The 20,259-nt window shown below is 44.8% G+C and overlaps 1 long non-coding RNA gene across 1 annotated transcript; it reads left to right on the top strand.

Moving 5' to 3' along the window:
* Positions 1 to 1,303: 1,303 nt before the first annotated feature.
* On the top strand, positions 1,304 to 14,919 carry LOC129060633 (uncharacterized). The gene is made up of 7 exons (XR_008527473.2): positions 1,304 to 1,791; positions 1,895 to 2,001; positions 2,232 to 2,303; positions 2,402 to 2,525; positions 6,026 to 6,350; positions 6,529 to 9,258; positions 10,011 to 14,919. It is a non-coding gene; the product is annotated as an uncharacterized LOC129060633 (long non-coding RNA).
* The last annotated feature ends 5,340 nt before the right edge of the window (positions 14,920 to 20,259 follow it).

The following is a 20,259-nucleotide window of genomic DNA, read 5'->3' as shown; positions in this document are numbered from 1 at the left end:
TGACTGAATCCTGCCTATTTCTGCTTCCAGCAAACTTCCATGACCAGGGTGAACCCAGGTTCTGCCTGTTCCCAAACCCTAGCCTTGGCCTCTTTGTCTCTGGGCTTAGCATCCTTACCTGGCACAGAAAGCTCAAAGCTCCTGGCTTGCTCACATCATTAAAGTGCCACATTATGAAGACTCAGTGAAAGCATGAAGCTGGATAATTTTATGTTCAAATACTTTCAACAAGTGCAAATGTATAGGCTTAAAGAAATAGAACTGGCCAGATGTGGTGGCTCATGCCTGTAATTCCAGCACTTTGAGAGGCTGAGGTGGGTGGATTACTTGAGGTCAGGAGTTCAAGACCAGCCTGGCCAACATGGTGAAACCCCATTTCTACTAAAAATACAAAATTAGGCTGGGCTCGGTGGCTCATGCCTGTAATCCCAGCACTTTGGGAGGCCGAGGACAGTGGATCACCTGATGTCAGGAGTTTGAGACCAGCCTGGCCAACATGGCGAAACCCTGTCTCTACTAAAAATGCAAAAATTAGCTGGGCATGGTGGCACATGCCTGTAATCCCAGCTACTAAGGAGGCAGAAGTTGCAGTGAGCTGAGATCACGCCACTGGATGCCTGGGTGACAGAGCGAGACTGTCTCAAATAATATATATACGTATATATACACACACATACGTATATATGTATAAATATGTATATGTGTATATATGTATAAATGTGTATGTATGAATATATATACACAATGTATGTATATATGTGTATGTGTGTATATATGCATGTCTATGTGTGTGTATGTGTATATGTATGTATATGTATATATGTATATGTGTGTGTATGTGTATATGTATATATGTATGTATACATATGGGTTTATATATATATGTGAAATAAAACAATTATGTGCACTTTTTAGACCCAAGAGTTGAGTCCCTGGAACTTAACAGCACAAGGATTTTTCAGGCAATACAGAGGGTTGCATGAATACAATAATCTTTTTAAATTCATAATTTGAGCTAACTTTTAGATAACTCTTGAATTAGACAAAATTATTCATTTTTCAATAAGAACCTATCTTTTTGGCACATTTAATATAAACCTATGAAGCAAAAATTTGTGAACTGCCCATCAGATATGAGCATTTCATAGATGAGGACCATTCCACAATTTTGAAACAGATTTTCAAAATACTATTTTTTATCTTATCTATGTACTCAATTTTTTCATTTTTAGCCATTTATTTAGACTACTTCTGAAAACAGATATTACACAAAGGTAGTTATTATTTAAAGTTATTTGTTAACCATTTTAAAGTTTGAGAACATTAGGTGTTTATGTAAAAACCTTTAAGTTAAATACACGGACATTTTGTTGATAACTCAGAATGTGTAGCTTTTTAAATACACCATATTAAATGTCTCATTTATTAAAAATCACAAAAAGATTATTCTGCCTTGAGCTGGGTTTATAGTTTTATAATTTTCATGCTAAATGTTGACACCTAATGAAATATGGCACAGAGGTGATATTGTGACTGTTGCACACCCAGATGACAGTAAAGATTGTCATTCTTTAACAGTAACACAGCCCACCACTGAGGCTCTGAATCTCACATGAGGAAGCTGTCAAAAGTTGGAAAATTGCCTCTCATAGGTGAATCCTGTCCACAGGTGGGTTGGTGACTCTCAGACCAAGATTCAGCACAGCTGTGAGGCTGTGACTTCACTAAGGGTACACAATCTGCAGGAGGGATTGAGGCTGTCATGCGTGGATCCAGTCCACTGTTGAGATTGTGAGTCATATACTGAGAACCAACATATAGGAAGTGTTGCCTCTCATACCTATAACTGGGAAATGTACAGGATTGTTCATTTTATCCCTGGACTTCCCTGCAGGTGTGACTGAGAAATAAACCTCTGACCAGCCTTTGACTTATTTGACTTTTCTGCCTCAGACCAGCCCACCTATGGGATTGTGACATGTCACTAGACCCCACAACTAGGTATTGTGACTCTAGTCTCCTTCCTTGGCACTGTCTAAAGGGGGCATATGATATATTGCTTGTCCTTAAACTCAGGTGATGTCAGTCTCTTCTCCTGCCTTGGCACTGCTTATAGGGGGCATTGTGACATATCATTGGGCTCCACACCCATAACCCACATTATGTAACTCTCCATTCCTTTGCCCTGCTCATGGTGGCCATTGTGACATATTGCTGACTCCAAAACCCAGGTGGATGTAACTCTTCTGCCTTGGCCCGGCCTGCGGAGGGCATTGTGACACATCTCTGCAAACATCACCAAGGTGATTTGACTCTCTTCTGACAATTCCATGTCCCAAAAGGTGATTGTGACATATCGCTGAGCTCAGCACCTAGCTGATGTGACTCTTTTTCTTCCTAGGTTCTGCCTGCAAAGAAGATTGTGACATATTGCTGGTTGCAACACCACGGTGATGTTACTTTTTGCCTTCTCACTGCCCTCAGAAGGCATTGTGATATGTTGGTGGTCCCAGCTTCAAGGGAATGTAAGTATCCTCTCTGGACCCTTCCCACAAAGGGCATTGTAACATATCTCTGCACCCATCAACTATTTGATATGACTCCCTTCTCTGACCTGGGCTCTGCCCACAGGAGTCATTGTGACATGTTTCTGGGCCCATCACCTAGTTGATGTGACTCTCCTTCTCTGCCTAGGCCCTGTCCATGATGGGGATTGTGACATACTGCCTGATCAAGCACCTAAATGGTGTGACCCTTTTCTTATGCCTGGACCCTGCCCAATAAAGCAATTGTAACATATAGCTGAACCCATTTTCTAAGTTACGTGACTCTCTGCTTTGATTTGAGCCCTATAAACAGAAAGCATTGTGACATATCTCTGCTTTTCTCACCTGGATGATGTGACCTTCCTACCTGGGACCCCCTTAGGGAGTATTGTGACAATTTGCTTGACCCAACACCTGTGTGATGTCACTCTCCTCTACCGCTTGGCTTCTTTCCACAGAAGGAATTGTGATCTATCACTGGGCCCAGCACACAGGTAATACAACTCTCTGGCATAGGCCCTGCTCACAGGGATGATTGTGACAGATTGCTGATCCCAGCCCCCTACGTGATGTGACTCTTCTCTTCTGCCTGGGTCTTATTTTCTAAGCACATTGTGACATAATGCTGAGCTGACAATCAGGTTAATGTGACTTTTCCTTTTTTTGTGGTTTGTTGAGATTTAGGAGCCTAATTTTTATTTATTTTTTAAAAAGAATTTACAAGATACAAAGGTCTCACAATACATTATCACTGATGATTGCCAACATTTTTGTTTGTTTGTTTGAGACAGGGTCTCCCTCTGTCGCCCAGGCTGGAGTGCCGTGGTGGGATCGCAGCTTACTGCAACCTCCACCTCCCGGGCTCAAGCAGTTCTCATGCCTCAGCCTCCTGAGTAGTTGGGATTACAGGCACCCACCACCACAGCCTGGCTAATTTTTGTATTTAATAGAGATGGAGTTTCATCATGTTGGACAGGCTGGTTTCAAACTCCTGACCTCAGGTGATCTGCCTGCCTTGGCCTCCCAAAGTGCTGGGATTACAGGCGTGAGCCACCGCGCCTGGCTGACCAAAGGGATTTAACTCTCCCCTCTTGCCTGGGATGTATCGCTGGGTTCAACATTTAGGTAATGCAACTTTCCTGCAACGACCCTGCTTACAGAGGCATTGTGACATATTGATAAGTCTATCACCAAGGGGATGTAACTCTCTTCTTTGAGACCTGCCTACAGGAGGCATTGTGACATATCTCTATGCCTATTACTCAGGTGATGTGATTCTCTTTTACTGCTTGTTTTTGGTCACAGAAGTGATTTGGAAATGTCACTGGCCCAGCACCCAGCTGATGTGACTCTTCCATTTTTCCTGTATTCTGCCCACAGAAGAGATGTGACATATGGCTGGACCCAGTACCTACATGATGTAACTCCTCTTCTGCCTGGGCCTTGCCCTCAGGAGATATTACAATATATTACTGGACCCAGCAACTAAGTGATTTGACTGTCCTGTTTTGCCCTGCTTTCTGGGAGGATTGTGACATAATTGCCTGGTCCAGTACCTAGGTGATGTGACTCTTCTCCCTCCTGGGCCTAGTCCACAAGGGACATTGTAACATATTGCTGGACCTAGCATCCAAGTAATTGTGACTTTCCTGCTGGTTGTGACATTGCTGAACCCAGCACCCAGCTGATGTGACTCTTCTGCCTGGGCTTTATTCTTAGAGGTTTGTGACATATCTCTGTGTTCATCAACTGTTTGATGAGAACTCTCCTCTCTGACCTGGGCTTTGCCCAAAAGAAAGATAGTGAAATATCTCTGGACCCAGCACCTAGGTGATGTGTCTCTCCTCTATTGCTAGTGCTCTGCTCAGAGTGAAATTGTGATGTATTGCTGAGTCTAGCAGCTAGGTAATAAGATTCTTCTATATGGGCCCTGCCCAAAGGGGTGTTATGACATATCCTTTTATTTATCACCTAGGCAAAGTGACTCTCTTTATTTGCCTGGACCCTAACCAAAAAGAGAATTGTGACATAGCACTGGATCCAGCACCTTGGTGCTTTTTTTTTTTTTTGCCTGGAGCCTATATATTTTGAGTATTGTGACATATTGCTGAGCTGAACACCCAAGGGATGAGAGACTTTTCCTGGGCCCTGTCTACAGTAGCCCTTGTGATATATGTCTGCATCTATCACCTTGGGGATGTGATTTCCCTCTTTTTCGTGTGCGCTGCCCAAATGGAAAATTGCAATATATCGCAGGGCCCAGCAACCAGGTGATGTGTCTCTTCTCATTTGGCCTTGCCCACAGGTAGCATTGGAATATATTGCTGGGCCCAGTATCCAGGAGATTTGACTCTTCTGCTGCCAGTTCCCTGCTCTCAGAAGGGGGTTGTAACATATCTTTGGCCAAGCACCTGGGTGATGGGACTCTCCAGCTGGGTTCATGCTTTCAGGGAAGATTGTGACATATCCCTGGTAGAGAGGCAGTCGATGTGTCTCTGCTTGCTCCATGCTCACAGATGGGATTGTGAAATACATCTTAGCCCCGCTCACATATGCAATGAGGACTCTCATACCTTGAGCCAGCCAATAAGAGTGATACCATCTATGTTAGGTAACCTTAAGGAAATGGATAAAATTCTGGGTCTTCTCTTTATACTAAGGTCATAGAGGATTACCACTCTTTTGCATATTGTATACAACCTTCGTTTGGTGCAGAGAATGTTATCACAGAGCCCAGCAAAAATATGAGACTGTGGTTTTAGTATGCACACTCCACCAAGTGTTAGGATTGTCACCCTTTAAACATGGAAAGAACCCACTGGTGAGGTCCTTAATCTCACACGTGGGCACAGTCCATGGTTGGAATAGTGACTGTCATATATAATCATCTGGCTAAAGTTGGGATGGTGACTCATTTCTAGATCATAGGCAGGCAAGGACTCTCATATCTAGACCCAGCCAACTGGGGAGATGTTGACTTAGTGCCACAGGTTCAAACATGGGTCCATACCAGCAAGAAGGTCTCGGTGGATTTCCAACTCTCATGCATACCATATAAAGCCCTCAGATAATACAGAGAGTATCTTAACAGGGCCCCACACACAGGCAACATTGTGACACTTGTATGCACACCCAGCCAACAGTAAAGATTGTTATCCTCACACATGAATGCAGCCCCCTATTGAGGTTTTGGAATCTGACACCCAGAAAGAGTCAGAAGCTGGAAAATTGACTCTTGTACATGGATTTCATCCATAGGTGGATTGGTGTCCCTGAGTCCAACATTCAGCATACCTGTGAGCCTGTGACTCCACTAAAACAGTCTGCACAAAAAAATTGAGGCACTAATTCACAGATCCAGTCCACTACTGAAACTGTGACTCCTGTACTTAGTCTCAATATACAGGTGGTGTTTACTCTCATATTGAAAACTGGGATGTGTCTGGGAGTGTTAATCTCATCTATGGACCTTTGTGCAGATGAGATTGTGACATATACCTCTGCCCATCACCTGATTTGACTCTTCTGCCTGGAACCAGACAACAGATGGGACTGTGACGTCACTGGACCTAGCATTTAAGTAATGTGACTCCATTTGTCTGCCTTGGTGCTGTGTGGCAAGGGGCACTGTGACATGTTGCTGGGAATTGCACCCAGGTAATGTAAACCTACTCCCCTGCCTTGGGGCTGCCCCCAAAACACATTGTAACATATCACTAATCTCTGCACCCAGGTTCTGTGACTCTCCTGTCTGTGCCCTGCCCACATGGATTATTGTGACATATTGCTGGGTCCAACACCCAGGTGATGTAACTCTCCTGCTTGAGTCCTGCCTTGAGTCCAGGGGGGCATTGTGAAATATCTCTGCACTCATAATTCTGGTGATTTGACTCTTTTCTTGCCAGGTCTCTGCTCACAGGGGGGATTTTGATGTATCGCTAAGCCCAGCACCTAGCTAATGTAAGTTTTCTCTTCTTCTTAGGTTCTGCCTGTAGAAAAGATTGTAACATAATGCTGGGCCCAACTTCAAGGTGGCATTACTTTTTTGACTTGGCCTTGCTCTCAGAAGACATTATAACATACTGCTGGGCCCAGAACCAAGGTGATGTTAAGTCTTCTGACTAAAACCTACCCACAGAAGACATTGTGACATATCTCTGGGCCCATCAACTATTTGATGTGACTCTACTCTTATCTGAGTTTTTTTAATAAAAGAGATTTTGACATATCTTTGGGCCCAGCACCTAGGTGATTTGACTCTCTTCTCCTGTGTGAGCCATGACCAGAGATGGAGAGTGACTTATCGCCTGAACCAGCACACAAATGTAATTATTCTGACTGATTTCTTTCCAAAGAAGTCATCATGACATATTTTTGAGGCCATCGCCTAAATGATACAATTTTTTTTTCCTGGGCCTTGCCCACTGAGGTGATTGTGAAGTACAGCTGGGCTCAGCCCTTAGGTTATGTGACTCTCCTCTTTTTTTCTGAGCCCTATCCACAATGGGCATTGTGACATATCTCTGGGCCCATCACCTAGGTGATGTGACTCTTTCTGGGCCTTCACTAAGGGTATATTATGATATATACCTGTGTCTAGCACCTAGGTAATATGACTCTCCTATTCTGCCTGGGCCGTGCATATATTGTGTACTGTGACATATTTCTGGGTCCAGCACCTAGGTGATTTTGCCCTCTAGCACAGCACCTGCCATCAGGGTTATAATATATCTTTCTATTCATCACCTACATGATGTGACTCTTTTTATTTGCCTTTGTCCTGCCAAAAAGGGGATTGTGACATTTCACTGAACCCAGCACCCAGGTGATGTGACTATCCTCTTACGATTGGGACTTAGAATTTTTGGTAGTGTGACATACTGCTGAGCTTAACACCTAGGCAGTTGGAGGCTCTTGCCTGGGCCTGGCTCACAGTTGCCCTGTGACATAATTTTGCTTCAATCATCTGGGAGATGTGACTCTTCTTTTCTACCTTCACTCTGCCCAAAGGGAAGATTGTCACATATCACTGGGCTCAGCAACCAGGTATGTGTCTCTCCTGCTTGTGACTTGCCAACAGAGAGCATTGTGACATACTCCTGAGCCAATCACACTGGTGATGGGACTCTGCTTCATGTGACTTGCTTTCAGGAAGAAATTGTAACATATCTCTGGTTGAGCACCCAGGTAATGTGACCCCTCCTGCCTCACCCCTGCCCTCTGGAAAGATTGTGACATATCTCTGGCCTATCACTGAGGTGATGTGACTCTTCTATTGGCTCTCTGTGGACAGTATCTGGGATTACAGGCATGCGCCACCACCCCCGGCTAATTTTTTGTATTTTAGTAGAGACAGAGTTTCACCATGTTGGCCAAGATGGTCTTCATCTCCTGACCTCGTGATCCACCCATCTCGGCCTCCCAAAGTGCTGGGATTACAGGCGTGAGCCACCGCACCCGGCCCGGGATGGTGACTCATTTCTAAACCCAGCTCATAGGCAGGTGAGGACTCTCCAATCTAGATCCATCCAGTTGGAGACATATTGACTCGCATATCTAGGCTTAGAACCATTGGTATGATTATTTGTCTATATCATCACAAATGTTGCAAAGACTGTGACTCTTATGCATACTGTATAAAACACTTGAATAGTGCTGAGTGCTGAGCTCAGCATACAGGTGACATTGTGACATTTAGATGTACACCCAACAGACAGCAAAGATTGTCATCGTTCTACATTAACAGTCCACTGTTGCGATTCTGAATCTCACACTCAAAGTCAGTCGAAAGTTGGAAAACTGACTGTATACATGGATGACTGTCATAGGTGGACTCAGTCCACAGGTGGGTTGCTGACTTTCAGACCAAGATTTAGCACACCCATGATGTTGTGAATCCACGGAGGAGACAAAGTCTGCAGGAGAAGTTTAGGCTCCCAAACACATGTCTAGTCCACCAATGAGATTGTGACTTGTGTACTTACGTTGCGGGAAATTAAGGAGCCGGAGAGACCGAATGGAGAGCAGGAAGTGTTTATTTAAGGTGTACACTGGCTCAGTGGACATGTGTCCTGAAAGTCTGAGCCCCGAACAAAGAAAACGAGTTCCTTTTAAGTATTTTGAGGCAGGCACTACGTGAAGCAGGAAGCAGGCTTACAGAAACAAGAACAAAGGCTGCTGTGATATTTTTGCAACATGTCTTACATCTTTGGGAAAACTTGGTTTGTAGCTTATGCTTATTTGTTTTGTGACCTTGCAGCTGTGCAGGGAAGAAAGGAACAGGAGCTTATAGAGCCTACAAAATATGTGGAGAGTAGATATGGTTAATGTTTCTTGGGACAGGCAGTTAATTTTTTTTTTAACTTTAACTTCATGGGGGCTACTTAAATTTTTTTCAGCCTTGGTTAATACAGCAATTCATTCTATGAGCCATTATTATTTGTCTTACTATTACTATAATCTTTACTATTATTACTTATGCTATTATTTTGTTATTTTCTTAATTTCTTACTTCACTTATACCCAACCTACAGTGAGCAGTGACTCTCATACCAAGAACCAGGAAAGGTGTGAGATTGGTAGTCTCATCCCTGGACCTCCTGCACGTGTGATTTTGACATACACCTCTCCTCAGCACCTGAGTGATTTGACTCTCCTGCCTGAGTCCAGCTTACAAGTGAGATTGTGACATATCACTGGACCCAGCACCTTGGTAATATGACTATCCTCCTGCTTTGGCACTGCCCACAGAAAGTATTGAGACATATTGCTGGGCCTAGCACTTTTATGATTTGACTCTGCTGCCTGTACCCTGCTTTCAGGAAGGGATTGTAGCATATCTGGCTGAGCATCTAGGTGATGTGACTCTCTTGCCTGGTGCCTGCCCTCAGGAAATATTGTGATATATATAAAATATATGATCCAGATCAAGGTGCAATAGTAACTATTGTAACTTGAGTCAGCAAATAGGAGAGATACAGTCTCTTATAGCTAGGCTTAGGGTAATAGGTAAGATTCTGGGTCTCCTCTTTGTGTGGTCATAAAGAATTACCAGTCACTCACATACCTTATAAAGCCCTCAAATGTTACAGACAGTGTAATTACAGGGCCCAGCACACAGGTGAGATTGTGTTTTTTCTATGCATACCCTGCCAACTGTTAGGATTGTCACCCTCACACATTGAAAGAGCCCACTGGTGAGGTTCTAAACTACACACATGTATGAGGTCTACAGTTGAAATTGTGATTGTCAAATATCAACATCCTGCTACAGTTGAGACAGTGACTCATTTATAAACCCAGCTCATAGGTAGGTGAGAACTCTCATATCTGGACCCAGCCAATTGAAGGGATGTTAACTCTTCTACTTGCTCTTAGGTCCACAGGTACAATCATGGGTCCATACCAGCATGAAGGTCTCATACCAAATTTATTTTTTTGTTTTTTTATTATTTTTTTTTTGAGACGGAGTCTCTGTTACCCAGGCTAGAGTGTAGTGGCGTAATCTCGGCTCACTGAAACCACCACCTCCTGGGTTCAAGCAATTCTTCTGCATCAGCCTCCTGAGTAGCTGGGACTACAGGCATGCACCACCACACCTGGCTAATTTTTGTATTTTTAGTAGAGATGGGGTTTAGTAGAGATGGGGTTTCACCATCTTGGCCAGGCTGGTCTTGAACTCTTGACCTCATGATCTACCCACCTCGGCCTCCCAAAGTGCTGGGATTACAGGTGTGAGCCACCACGCCTGGCCAACAAATTGCCACATTCTAAAGCCCTTGGGTGGTACAGAGTGTGTTTTTAACAGGGCCCAGCACACAGGTCAGATTGTGTTACTTGTATACATACCCAGCCAATTGTAAAGATTGTCATCTTTTATGAACTGTGTTTATAGGTGCTCAGGTTCTGAATGTGCTCAGGTTCTGAATATCACATCTGAAGGTGGTGGAAAGTTGGAAAATTGACTCCCCTACATAAATTCCATTCACAGAATGATGGGTGACTCAGGACCAAGATTTAGCACATTTGTGAGGCTGTGACTCTACTACAGGTACACAGTCCATGGGGAATTGAGGCTCTCAGGCACAAATCTATCCACAGTTAATATTGTGACTTGTGTACTTAGAAAAAAAAATACAGGGGATGTTGACTCTCTTACCTAGAACTAGGACATGTGCAAGATTGTTAATCTCATCCCTAGATGTTTTTGCAGGTGTGATTATGACATATGCCTCTTCTTAGCACCTGAATGATTAGACTCTTGCTTGCGCCCAGCCCACAGGTGGAAATTGTGACATATTGCTGGACCCCACCCTAGGTGATGTGAGTCTATTCTTTTTCCTTGGTACTTCCCCCAGGAGCATCTTGACAGATCGCTGGGCCTTGCACCCAAGTGATGTGAGTCTCCTCTGCTGCCTTGGTGCTTTCCACAGGGTACATTGTGACACATCGCTGGGCAGCACACCCGGGTTATGTGACTCTCCTGCCTGTGCCCTGCCCACATGAGCCATTGTAACATTTTACTTGGTCCAACACCCAGTTGATGTAACTCTCCTGCCTGGGCCCTGCCTACGGGGTCACTGTGTCATATCTCTGTTGCCATTACTGTCGTGATGTGACTCTCTCCTCTTGGGATTTTATGTGTTGGCATACTTCTGGGGTCTTGCATTACTTCTCCTAACCCACCCAACTCCTGAGATCTCATTGGGAAGCTACTGATGACCAGTTTTAGGTGTTTCGTATTTATTAGGAGACGGCCTGTCCCTGGCAACAGCTGTCACCAATTATTACTTTAGAGAGACAGTTCACTGCCTGGCCATTACCTGATTGCTGCCTGACATTTCTGGTGTGTGTGGAGTGGGGAGCCCTTTCTTGCCCTGATTATGCTGGACTAGCTACCTACTGTCACACTGCATGCATTTGTTTTGTGACATGTGGCTGGGTCCAATACCTAGGTGAGGTGACTCCTGCATGGGTCCTGCCCACAGGGGTATTATGATATATTTTTACATTCATGATTTAGGTGATGTGGCCTTCTCCTTCTGCCTGGTCTCTGCCAAAATGTAGGATGGTGATGTATCACTGGACCTAGCACCTAGGTGATGTGACTCTCCTCTTTCATGGGCCCCACATATGAGTACTGTGACATATCACTGGGCCAAACATGTAGAAGTTGGGAGGTGCCTGCCTATGCCCTGCAAACAGGGCTCTAGCCCTATGACGCTCAAGAGCCTTGTGACATATCTCTGTATTCCTCACCAAGGAGATGTGACTCCTCTGCTGCCTGCACCTGGGCCACAGGGAAGATTGTGACAATAACATTGACTCAGCAACAGGGTGATGTGCTTCCTTTTCCTGGGCCTTGCTCCCAGGGAGCATTGTGACATGTCACTGGGCTCAGCACCCAGGTGCTGTGACTCTGCTGCCCATGCCCTGCTTTCAGAACAGGATTGTAACATATCCCTGGCTGATCACCCAGGTGATGTTACTCTTCTGCCTGGTTCCTGCCATCAGGGAAGATTGTGACATATTCCTGGCCTAGCAACCAGGTGATGTCACTCTCCTGCTCACTCTCTATTGACAGGTGGGATTGTAAAATATATCCTTGTTCAGCTCGTGGGTGAGATGATAACTCTCATGCCTCAAACCAGCCAATAGGAGAGATACTGTTTTTTGAAGCTAGGCTTAGGAAAATGAGTAAGATCCTGGATCTCCTCTGTATTAATATTATAGTTGATTACCAGTCTTTCACATATATAAATTTTTCAAGTGGTACAGACAGTCTCATCACAGGACCCAGGACCCAGGTGAGATTGTGTTTTTCATATGCACACTCTATCAGCCATTAGGATTTTTGCCCTCACACATAGACAGAGCCTACTGGTAAGGTCTTGAATCTCACACGTGGATGGAGTTGAAATTGTGACTGTTAATTGTGAACATCTGGCTGCAGTTGGGATGGTGACTCATTTCTAATCTAGCTCCTAAGCAGGTGAGGACTCTTATTTTTCATTTTTATTTTATTTATTTTTATTTTTTTGGAGACAGTATCTCACTCTGTCACCCAGGCTGGAGTGTAGTAGTTCAACAACGGCTCACTGCAACCTCCCCCTCCCGGCTTTAATCGATTCTCCTGTCTCAGCCTCCTGGGTAGCTGGGATTACAGATGTGTACCACCACACTGGGCTGATTTTTGTATTTTAGTAGAGATGGGGTTTCACCATGTTGGCCAGGCTGGTCTTGAACTCCCGACCTAAAGTGATCCACCTGCCTTGGCCTCCCAAAGTGCTGGGATTACAGGCATGAGCCACCATGCCTGTCCTCTTTTATGTGGAACCAGCCAGTGATAGAGATGCTGACTCTCATACCTGGGCTTAGAGACACAGGTACAATCATGGGTCTATACCTTCAACATGAAGGTCATAGAGTGATTTGCAACTCTCGTTAATACTGTAGAAATCTCTCATGTGGTACTGAGAGAGCCTAGAACACAGACAAAATTGTGACACTCATACACCCACCCAGCCAACAGTAAAAATTGTTATCTTTCCACATGAACACAGCCCACTGTTGAGGTCCTGAGTCTCCCTCATGAAAACAGTCAAAAGTTGGAAAATTGACTTTATTATTTTTTTTTTTTGGAGTCTCACTCACTCTGACACACAGGCTGGACTGCAGTGGTGCACTCTCAGCTCCTGCAACCTCCACTTTCTGGGTTCAAGCAATTCTTGTGCCTCAACCTCCTGCGTAGCTGGAATTACAGGCATGTGCCACCACATCCAGCTAATTTTTGTATATTTACTACAGACAGGGTTTCACCATGTTTCCCAGACTGCTTTCAAACTCCTGGCCTCAAGTGATCCAGGCCTGCCTCGACCTCCCAAAGTGCTGGGATTACAGACATCAGGCACCACCCCCAGCCTGGAAACTTGACTCTTATATGTGGATGCGTTTCACAATATTTAGCACATCTGTGAGTCTGTGACTCCAGTAAGGGTACACAGTCTGCGGGAAGACTTCAGGCTGTCATAAACAAATCGAGCGCACCATTGAGATTGTGAGTCTTTTAATTAGACCCAACATACAGGAGGTGTTGACTCAAATTTAGAACTGGGACATGTGTGAGACTGTTAATCTAATCTCTAAGCCATCCTGCAGGTGTGATTGTGACATATGTCTCTGCTCAGTACTTGAGTGATTTGACTCTCCTGTCTGGGCCCAGTCCATAGGCGCAATTGCAACATATCACTGAACCAGCACATGTGACTCCATACTCCTGCCTTGGTGCTGCCCACAGGGGAGATGGTGGAATATCACTGAGCCTTGCATCCAAGTGATGTAAGTCACCATTTCTTTATTGGCACTGCCTACGGGGGACACTGGCGTATCCCTGGGCTCAAAACCCAGCTTATGTGATTCTCCTATTTTTTTCCCTGCTCACATGGGCCATTGTGACATACTGCTTAGTGTAACACCCATGTAATATAACTCTTCAGCCTCAGCCTTGCCTACATGGGCATTGTGATGTATCTCTGCACTCATCACCCAGGTAATGTGACTCCTGTCTGGTTTCTGTTCAGATGGGATATTTTTTGCCTATTGCTGGGTACAGCACCTAGCTGATGGGACTCTTCCCATCTTTCTAAGGCCCACCCGCATGGAAGATGGTGACATTTCACTTTGCCCTACACTAAGGTGACATTAACCTGTTGCCTTTGCCCTACTTTTAGAAGACATTGTGACATATTCCTGAGCCCTGCTCACAGAGGGGATTGTGACGTACTTCTGACTTCATCAACTATTTGATGTGACTCTCCTATCTTACCTGGGCTTTGCCCATAAGAAAAAATGTGACATATCTCTGGGACCAAAACCTAGGTGATGTGACTCTCTTCTGACAGGGTCATGCCCACAGAAGAAAGATGGCTTATTGCCAAACCCAGCACACAGGTGAGGTAATCCTGTCTGGTCCCTGCCCACAGGGGTTATTTTGACATATCTCTAAGCCCATCAGCTAGATTATATGACTGTCTTCTTCCTGTCAACTGTACAGAGAGAATATTGTGACATATCACTTGGTCCAGAACCTATGTGATGTGACTGTCATGACTGGGCCCTGTCATTTGGGGTGATTGTGAAACAGGTGGCATGAGCACCTAGGTTATGTAACACTTTTCTTCTCTCTTAGCCCTACACACAGATGACAATGTAGCATATCTCTGGGTCTTTCACATAAATAATTTTACTTTTTTGCCTGGGCCATGTCCGGTGACATATTGCTGGACCTAGAAACGAGGTGATGTGACTCTCCTCTACTGCTTAGGCTCTGGCAAAAAAAAAAAAAAAAAAAAAAAAATTGTGGTGTATTGCTGGGCCAGTACCTAGGTAATGTGACATTTTTCTATTGCCTGGGCCGTGTGTATTCTGGGTATTCTGACATATCACTGGGCCCAACATGTAGGGAATGGGAGCACCACCTGGGCCCTGCTCACATGGGGCCTTGTGACATATCTCTTTATCCATCACCTAGGAAATGTGTCTCTCCTTTTCTGCCTGCACCTTGCCCACAGAGAAAATTGTGACATATTACTGAGCCTAGCAACCAGGTGATGTGTCTCTCCTGCCTGGGCCTGGCTGACAGAAAGCAGTGTGATATATTCCCGGGCCCAGCAAACAGGTGATGTGACTGTCCTGCCTAGTCCCTGGCCTCCAGGAAGATTTTGACATATTCCTGGCTCCAAAAAACAGGTGATGTGACTCTACTTATCATTCCCTATCCATGGGTGTAATTGTCACATTTATCTTGGCCTAGCTCACAGATGGCATAATAAGTTTCATACCTTGAACCAGCCAATAGCAGAGATCCTGTGTCTCTTAGCAAGGCTTAGGCAAATAGGTGAGTTCATGGGCCTCCGCTTTATAAAGATTATAAATGCCACTCTCTTGCATATTGTGTAAAGGTCTTGAATGGTACAGAAAGTGTCATTACAGAGCCTAGCACACAGGTAAGGTTGTGTTTCTCATATGCTCACCCTAAAAACCCTTAGTATTGTCAACCTCCCACATGGATGGAATTCACTGATGAGGTTCTTAATCTCACAAACACAGTCCATAGTTGAAATTGTGACTGTCATATGTGAACATTCAGCCAGAGTTGAAATGGTGAAACACTTCTAAACCCAGCTCCTAGGCAGGTAAGGCATCTTCTATCTGGACTCAGCCAATTGGAGACATGTTGACTCTCATACCTGGGCTTAGGGCCACAAGTACAATCGTGGGTCCATACCAGCATGAAGGTCTCAGACAAGATTGCACTCCCATGCATACAGTACAAAGCCCTCAAGTAGGACAGAGAATGTTCTAATAGACCTCAGGACACAGGTGAGATTGTGACACTCATAAGCACACCCAGCCAACAGTAATGATTGTCACCCTCCCACATGAACACAACCCATTGTTGAGATTCTGAACCCCACAATAAAAAAAAAGTGCCAAAAGTTGAACAATTGACTCATCGTTTATTTCAGTACACCTGAAAGACTGTGACTCCACTAAGAAAACAGTCTGTGAGAGTAATTGAGGCTCTCGTCCATGGATCTAGTCCACTGTTGAGATTGTGAATCATGTGCTTAGGCCCAACATAAAAGAGGTGTTGATTGTCATACCTGGAACCTGGACATGTGCAGGATTGTTAATCTCATTTATGAACATTCCTGCAGCTGTGATTGTGACATATGCCTCTGCCCAGCACCTGAGTGATTCAATTCTTCTGCCTGGGCTCAGCCCACAGATTGGATTGTGAAACATTGCTGAACCCAGGACCTAACTAATGTAAATCTATTCTCCTGCCTTGGCACTGCCCACTAGGAACCCTGTGACATATTGCTTCACCCAACACCCAGGTTATGTGGCTCTCCTGCCAGTGCCTTGTCCACACGGGCTGTTGTGACATATTGCTGGGTGCACACCCAGGTGATATAATTCTCTTGCCTAGGCCCTGCTTACAGAGAGCATTGTGACATATCTTTCTGCTCATCACACAGGTAATAAGACAGTTTCTGCCTGGTTTCTCCTTACAGGGTGTATCAAAACAGATTGCTAGGCCCAGCACCTAGCTGATGTGACTCTTTCTAGGTTTTGCCCACAAGGAACATTGTGGCATATCACTGGGCCCAACAGCAAGGTGATGTTGCCCTTTTGCTTTGGCCTTGCTCTCAGAAAGCATTGTGACATATTGCTGAACCCAGCACCAAGGTGATGTGAGTTGGTATGCCTGGACCCTGCTAACAAGAGGCATTGTAACATACTTCTGGGACCATCATCTATTTGATGTGACTCTCCTTTTACCTGGGCTTCTGTTATAAAAGAGATTGTGACATAACTCTGGGCCTAACAGCTAGGTAATGTGACTTTTCTTTTGCTTGGACCATGCCCAAGGAAGGGAGAGTGATGTATTACTAAGCTCATCACATACATGGTGTAATTTTTTCTGCTCGGTCTTTGTCCACAGGAATCATTTTGCTATATTTCTGATTCATCACCTAGTTGATGTGACCCTTCTTTTTTTCAGACTTGTCTGCAGTGGAGATTGCTACATATTGCTTGGCTCAGCTCCTATGTGATGTGACTCTCCTGTCATACCTGAGTGCTCCCCACTGGGGTAATTGTGACATATAGCTGGGCTCTGGCCCTAGTTTATGTAACTTTTCTTCTTGACCGCTACTCACCTGGGGGCATTGTGACATATCTCTGAACCTGTCACCTAAGTGATGTGAATCTCCTCCTTGAGCCCACTTCTCAGGGAGTATTGTTATATATTGTCACACACAGCAACTAGGTGATATGACTCTCTCTACAGCTTGGACTCTGCCCAATAAAAAACTGTGATGTATCACTGGACCCAGCACCAAGGTTATGTGACTCTCCTGCCTGTGCTCTACATTCATTGTTTTTGTGACATATGGCTGGGAATAATGTCTAGGTCATGTGACTGTCCTGCATGGACCCTGCCCAGAGGGGTATTATGACACATTTTGTTAGTCATCTAGGTGATGTGACTCACCTCTCCTGCCTGGGCCCTGCCAGAAAGAATGATAGTGACTTATCACTGAACCCAGCACTTAAGTGATGTGACTCTCCTCTTTTGCCTGGACCTTGCATATTTTTGGTATTGTGACATATTGCTGGGCCCAACACCTAGGAAATGAGACATTTTTGCTTCAGCCCTGACTACAGGCAGCTTTCTGACATTTCTCTGTATCCGTCACATAGGGCATATGTTTCTCATCTCTTCTGCCTGCACCTGCCCACAGGGAAGATTGTGACATAACACTGGGCCCAACAACCAGGTGATGTGTCTCCAGTCTGGGCCTAGCCCACCATAAGTATTGTGACAGCTGGGTTTCTGAGCCCAGTGATATGTTACAATGCTCCCTGTGGAGCCCCCTGTGACACCTGGTCTCAGAAACTAGGTGATGTGACTACTGCCCAAGCCCTGCTTTTAGAAAGGAATTGTAACTTATCACTGGCCAAATGTGACGTGAGCCTCCTGCCTGGTCCTTGCTTTCAGAGAAGACTGACTTCTCTCTGTTCCAGCACCCAGGTGATGTGATAATACTGCCTAGGCTCTCCCCTCAGGAAGTATTGAGACATATTTCTGGACCCAGCACATAGGTGATATGACTGTCCTCCACTGCTTAGACTCTGCCCAAGAAGCGATTGTGATGTATCAATAGTCCCAGCACTTAGATGATGTAACTCTCTTATGCTTGGGCCCTGTTCACATTGTATATGAAACATATGTCTGGGTCCATCACGTAGTTAATGTGACTCTTCTGCATGGGCTCTGTCCATGGAGATATGAAATATTTTTTCATTCATCCCCTGCCATTTCTCTTTTGTGCCTCTTTTGCCTGGGCCTTGCCAAAAAGAGGATTATAATGTATCACTGGACCCAGAACCTAGGTGAGGTGACTCTCCTATTTTGCCTGGGGCTCACATATTTGGGTATTGTGATATAGGTGATGGATGGGAGGCACATGAGTGGGCTCTGCTCACAGAAGGCCTTGTAACATATCTCAGCATTCATTACCTAGGAAATGGGACTATTGTCTTCCATTTGCACGCTGCTTACAGGGAAGATTGTGACATACTGCTGGACCTAGCAACCAGGTGATGTGTCTCTCTTGCCTGAACCCTGCCCACAGGGAGCATTGTAACATATCTCTGGGCTCAGCAGCCAAGGGATGTTACTATTCTTCCCGGTCCTTGCCCTCTAGTAATATTGTACAAATCTTTGGCCCAGCACCCGGGTGATGTGACTCTCCTGCTTACTACCTACCTGCAAGTGAATTTGTTACACGTATGTTGTTCCAGCTCATAGGTGTGATGGTGACTCTCATATATTGAACCAGCCAATAGTTGATACAGTCTCTCACAGCTAGGCTTAGAAAAATGGATAAGATTCTGGGTCTTCTGTTTTTATAAAGGTCAGAAAGGAGTATCACACTCTCACATATGGTATAAAGTCTTCAGGTTGTACACAGTGTGTCATCGCAGAGTCCAGTGCACAGGTGAGATTTACTTGTGTGTATGCACACCCTACTATCCGTTAAAATTGTAATTCTCACAGATGGACAGACCCTACTTATAATCTCACATATGGATGCAGTCCACATTTGGAATTGTCATGTGAACATCCAGACAGATATGGGATAGTAAAACATTTTTAAATGCAGCTCATAGAAAGGTGAGGGCTCTCCTATCTAGACACAGAAAATTAGGGAGATGTTGACTCTTATACCTGGGGTTAAGAACACAGATATGATTATAGGTTCATACCAGCACAAATGTCTTAGAATAGATTGTGACTCTCATGCAAAACATAAAGCCCTAGCATAGTACAGAGAGTGTCCTAACAGGGCCAAGCACACAGGTGAGATTATGACACTTGTATGCACACACTGCCAACAGTAAAGATTGTCCTGCACCCACATAAACAACTCATTGTTGAGGTTCTGAACCTCACACACAAAGGCAGCTGAAATTTGGAAAATTGAATCATGTGGATCTGGCCCACAGCTGGGTTGGTGACTCTCATAAAGATTCAGCACTCTTGTGAGCCTCTGACTCCACTAGGGGAAAATAGTTCACAGGAGGGATTGAGGCTTTCAGACACAGATCTACCCACCTTTAAGACTGTGACTCATGAAATTAGACCCAAGATAGAGAAGGTATTGACTCTCATACCTAGAACCCGGACATGTGTGGGATGTTTAATATAATCCCTAGACCTTGCGGGTGTGATTGTGACATACACCTTTTCCCAGCACCTAAGTGATTTGACCCTTCTGCCTGGGCCCTACAGATGGGATTGTAGCAAATGACTAAACCTAGCACCTAGATGTTGTGAGCCTATAATTTTGCGTAAGCACTTTTCACAGAGAGAATTGTGAAATATTGCTGGCCCTAACACCCAGGTGAAGTGACTTTCTTCTATTGCTTGATCTCTCTGCCCAAGGACAGATTGTGATATATCACTGGGCCCAGCACCTAGGTAATGTGATTTCCTTCTCCTGCCTGGGCCCTGCATACATTGAGTATTGTGACATATGGCTGGGTCTAACACTTTCATGATGCAAATCTGCATGGCCTCTGCCTACAGAGGTATTAGAACATATCTGTTTATTCATCACCCAGGTGACAGAGAAGAGGT

The sequence above is a fragment of the Pongo abelii genome, chromosome 6 (genome assembly GCF_028885655.2).
Source record: "Pongo abelii isolate AG06213 chromosome 6, NHGRI_mPonAbe1-v2.0_pri, whole genome shotgun sequence".
NCBI lineage: Eukaryota > Metazoa > Chordata > Mammalia > Primates > Hominidae > Pongo > Pongo abelii.
This window is presented reverse-complemented; position numbering and strand designations above follow the sequence as displayed.